This window comes from Penaeus vannamei, chromosome 20, assembly GCF_042767895.1.
Source record: "Penaeus vannamei isolate JL-2024 chromosome 20, ASM4276789v1, whole genome shotgun sequence".
In the NCBI taxonomy this organism is placed as follows: Eukaryota; Metazoa; Arthropoda; class Malacostraca; order Decapoda; family Penaeidae; genus Penaeus; species Penaeus vannamei.
Window position 1 is genome coordinate 27,202,283 of NC_091568.1, and position 5,703 is coordinate 27,207,985.

Consider the following 5,703-nt stretch of genomic DNA (forward strand, 5'->3'; position numbering starts at 1 on the left):
CCGCCCAATAGACTAAATAACTGGAGCTCACACACACACGCATGTGTTTGTGTAAGTATATATGTACATATACACACACATGCATGTACATGTTTATATATATATATATATATATATATATATATATATATATATATATATATATATATATGTGTGTGTGTGTGTGTGTGTGTGTGTGTGTGTGTGTGTGTGTGTGTGTGTGTGTGTTTGTGTATATATATATATATGTGTATATATACATACATGTGTTGTGTATGTATACATGTCGTGTACACACACACGCACACACACACGTGTGTGTGTGTGCGGTGTGTGTGTCTGTATGTGTATATATATTATACATATACACAGACAAACACACACACAATATATACATATATATTCATATATATATATATATATATATATATATATATATATATATATATATATATATATAACTAAATTGCTATATATGCATATATTTATAACATACATATATAGAGACATAAATGTTTTATACATATATATATGTTCATGTATGTTTTACACATATTTATATATACATATTTATATATACATATATACATACAAATATAGTAATACATATTCAAATGAATATATAACATATATGTATATATATGTATATGTATACATGTATATACATACATATGTATATATATATATATATATTCATATACATATAAAACTGTACTGATATATATATATATATATATATATATATATATATATATATATATATATATATATATATATATATATATATATAACATAGACATATGTTATATGATGTGATATGTATATACACTTACATACATACATACACACACACACACACACACATATATATATGTATATATATATATATATATATATATATATATATATATATATATATATATATATATATATATATATATACACACATGTGAGTGTGCGTGTGTGTATGTATATGTGTTTCCTTCATGTACACATTAGCAATTCTTCGTTGCGTTACGAGATGAAAGCTCAGAAGAGGAAATCTTCCGAAACGAAGCAGGAAAACTTTGTTCGTATTTCTCAGCGTTTTCCTCTCCTGAACGAGACCCATCTTATTTAGGAAGGCAACTCAGATGCTACGGTTTTCTATTCAGTTCTAAGAAGATTTGAACGTATGCACGACTAACTGCCTCAGCTTCAGTTCCTGAGCAAGAAATAATTAGTCTTCGGCTTATATGTATTACAAAAATAATAGGAACCGAATTTATTTTGCTCTAAGCATTTCCAGTCCTAAGATCCTACTGCGAGTCAATCTAGTAGTAATCTATGTTGATGGTAAGCTATAAACATTAATAACCGTCTGTTAGCTCAGTTAGTTAGAGCGCCGATTGCTGTTGCGGACCTAATTTCTTACTTTACCTCATCGGACTTCATTCTATCAGGCCCCAGTGTCATATATATATATATATATATATATATATATATATATATATATATATATATATATATATATATATATATATATATATATATATATATATATATATATATATATATATATATATATATATATATATATATGCCAGTGTCAAGGTCAGTCACTTGTACACAGACAAGACGAAGACTCAAGGTCGTTGGCAACGCTGCATTTCTAGCCTTTACTATTGATTGCTTAACAGTCTTTACTTGCAGTTATCCTTCCGACAGCAAATGTTTGGACAGAGCAAAATGAAATCGGTTTCTATTATTTTTCTAACGCATATAAGCCGAAGACTATTTCTTGCTCAGGATCTGATGCAAAGGAAGTTAGTCCTGCATGTGTTCAAATCTTGTCAGAACTGAATAGAAAACCGTAGCAACTGAGGTGCCTTCACAGATGAGATGGTTCTCGTTCAGGAGAGCAAAAAGTTTTTCCTGCTTCGTTTCGGAGGATTTCCTCTTTTGAGCTTTCGTCTCGTATAGATATACCTGTCATCTATATATGTATATACATATATATATGTATATCATGAACACACGCATATACATATATATATAATATATGTATATATATTCATATATACATATTTATAGATATATATTACACCAACGTATACACTCATATACATATTTATACATATGCATATGTAGATAGATATGCACACACAAGGTCAAGGGATGGCAGGGTGGCCAGGTCATTAGGACCGCTGTATCATTTCTATGATTGGTGATAATGATTATGCGTCGTTTCCCTATATTGATGGTAAATTGCTACTTTTAATAATCTTCAATACAACTTGTTGACTGACAGTTCATTATGAGAAAGATTTTCAAATAGGTTAAGGGCCTGTTAGCTCAGTTGGTTAGAGCGCCGTGCTAATAACGCAGATGTCGAGGGTTCGATCCCCTTACGGGCCAAGCAAGTGTACTTTTAATACTATGACTCTGGTGTCGGTCTATCACATGCAAATCCATCGGGATCCAGTGCCAGAAATATACCAGTGCCAATGTCAAATTCTGGTACGCAACGCTACATTTCTAGCCTCTACTATTATTAGCCTAATACTCTGTATTTGTAATCTTCCGCCCACTAGACTAAATAACTGGGGCACACACACATATATATACTATTAAAGAGAGCGAGAGCGAGAGAGAATGTTATATCTATCAATCTGTCTTTATGTACACACATCTATAAATATGTATATGTATATATGTATACGTTTAAAGAAATATATATATATATATATATATATATATATATATATATATATATATATATATATATATATATATATATATATATATATATATATATACACAAATACTTATTCAAACGCAGACATATATATATATATATATATATATATATATATATATATATATATATATATATATATATATATATATATATATATATATATATATATATATAGTTGCCTATATATACATATATATATACATATTTATATATCAGTATATATGTAGACTTGCATATACATATATATGTATGTGTGTGTATGAGTCTCCTTCTCCCTTCCTTATCTCAAGATACACACACACACAAACACACACATATATACATATACATATATATATATGTGTGTGTGTGTGTGTGTGTACAATTATTCAGCAACCTTTATCATTCCAGTAAGGTATCTAGATCTGAGCATATATATATATATAAATATGTATATATATGGAAACACACACACACATATGTATATATATACATATGTTCAACACGTTGGGGTGAGTCTGGTATCAAACCTCGGTCTTTTTCTTTCTTTTTCTTTTAAAATATTCTTCTTCCTTTAGATGATTTAAGAGTTTTTCTGTATGAAACTTCACGCGCTCATGTAAACAAGCCGCCCCTCACTCACTTACCTAAGCCTCATTTGCCTTTGGTCTCCCTGCTGAACGGCCTCTTCGTCTCCGCCGCTTATCTCTCGCCCTCCGACAGACTCTTGGAGACCATGGAGGGCGCTGAAGAATAGTCCGTTGACCACGCGATCGGACTCAGGTGGGAGGACAAAGGCTAAGCGCAGCGAAGAGTTCCCAAGGTGTATATGAAGGAAAACATGTTCACACACACACAGATGTATATACTCCTATACAAATGCATAAACACATACATATAACTGATATCTGTATATGTATGTATATATGTATATTTATATATGTACATATATATGTGTATGTGTGACATGCTGTATACTATATATGAATTTATATATTCACAGATTGATAGATATGTGTATATATATGTATAATGCATGTGTATATTATATGTATATATACATACACACACACACACACGCACACACACACAGACACACACACACACACACACACACACACACACACACACACACACACACACACACACACACACACACATATATATATATATATATATATATATATATATATATATATATATATATGAAGAGGAAAAGTCACAATGGAAATCAAAATACAGTGTAACGTTTCGAACCCTTCATGAGTTCCTCTTCAAACAAATGACAAAAGACTTTTGGTTAATCATACGTCTGGAGACGAACGCTTGAGGAGAGTTCATTTCCTTCATTTCTTATCGTGGTTGTTTTCCTTTTTGTTTTTCTGTACAAATTACTGCATTTGTGCTTATGTTCATATATATATATATATTTATATGTATACATATATGTATGCATATATATAAATACACCCATATATATTATTCATATATGTAAATATGTTTACATATACATATGTGTGTGTGTGTGTGTGTGTGCATAAGTATATATTAGATTTCTTTTCGAAAAGGCACCTTCTATATCATGGTTATATTTTAAAACGTTTAGGATAAACTGCCTAAGCGTTTTCTAAGAGTAGTTTTTCATAGTCTTATATGCATTTGAAATTATTAACACAATGTATTTATTTTGCTCTGTCCTAATACAATCCTTTTGAAATACAATCTAACACTAGGCTATATTGATGGTCAATTGCTACTTTTAATAATCTTCAATGCAATTTGTTGACTGACAATTCATTATGAGAAAGATTTTCAAATAGGTTAAGGGCCTGTTAGCTCAGTTGGTTAGAGCGCCGTGCTAATAACGCGGATGTCGAGGGTTCGATCCCCTTACGGGCCAAGTAAGAGTACTTTTAATACAATGAATCTGGTGTCCGTTTATCGCATGTGAATCCATCAGGCTTCAGTGCCGGATATATGTCAGATCCAAGGTTATATATATATATATATATATATATATATATATATATATATATATATATATATATATATATATATATATATATATATATATATCATGTATATGCATATATATACACATATATGTATGTATTTATCTCTCTCCTTCTCTTTCCCTCTCTCTATCTCCTTCAGTTTCTGTGTGTATGAATATATATCTCGTATTCATAAGTGCTTACTCAATATTCTATTTCCCATCGTAGTAGCTATCAGCTGATGGTGAACAGGTGTAATCATAGGATATCAATCAGTATCTGAAAATCAATATTATAGTTTCACTGAGGTATAATTTCTGTTTATTGCATCATCACTGGTAGTGATGGCATGGACTCTGACAAAAAAATCCAGATGAACAGGATGAACTGATCGAGTCTGAGGACGAGCCATGGAGTAAGGTCTCCGATTCAGATTAGGAATATGACACGGAGTATTACGCATGAGGTGTCTGGCTCGAATCCCCCTCTACTAAAAATGAGTCACTGCTTATTTCTGATAAAGTGGGTCTTTCTGATGAATTTGAAGTCAGTTTCAAGTTGTTATACCATGAGCTGATCTAGCATAATATTTTTGTGTCCCTTTTTTGCTCTGGCAGGGATGCCCAACCACGAAAAATGTCTGTCATTGGTCATTCCTAATACACTTTATAATGCTATTACGCTTTGACTTGTTTTTCTTTGTTACTAGTTCAGCTAGCTCAAATTTTTCATATATTCTCCTGCCCCTGTGTAGCACACCCACCAGCTAATAACGCGGATGTCGAGGGTTCGATCCCCTTACAGGCCAAGGAGCATGATTATAATACAATGCCTCAAGTGTCGGTTCATCGCATGCAAAACCACCAGGCTCCAGTGCCAGATATATGCCAGTCCCAAGATTAAATACTGGTACACAGACAAGACGGAGACGCTGCATTTCTAGCCTCTACTATTCTTAGCTTAACAGTTTTTACTTGTATCCTTCCTTCCGCCCAATAGACTAAATAACTG

The 5,703-nt window shown here is 31.6% G+C and overlaps 2 non-coding genes across 2 annotated transcripts; both read left to right on the forward strand.

The window, feature by feature from the left end:
- The first annotated feature begins 2,302 nt into the window (after positions 1 to 2,302).
- On the forward strand, positions 2,303 to 2,376 carry TRNAI-AAU (transfer RNA isoleucine (anticodon AAU)). Its single transcript has one exon. It is a non-coding gene; the product is annotated as a tRNA-Ile (tRNA).
- Positions 2,377 to 4,524: 2,148 nt separating this feature from the next.
- Positions 4,525 to 4,598, forward strand: TRNAI-AAU (transfer RNA isoleucine (anticodon AAU)). The gene has a single exon. It is a non-coding gene; the product is annotated as a tRNA-Ile (tRNA).
- Positions 4,599 to 5,703: the final 1,105 nt, after the last annotated feature.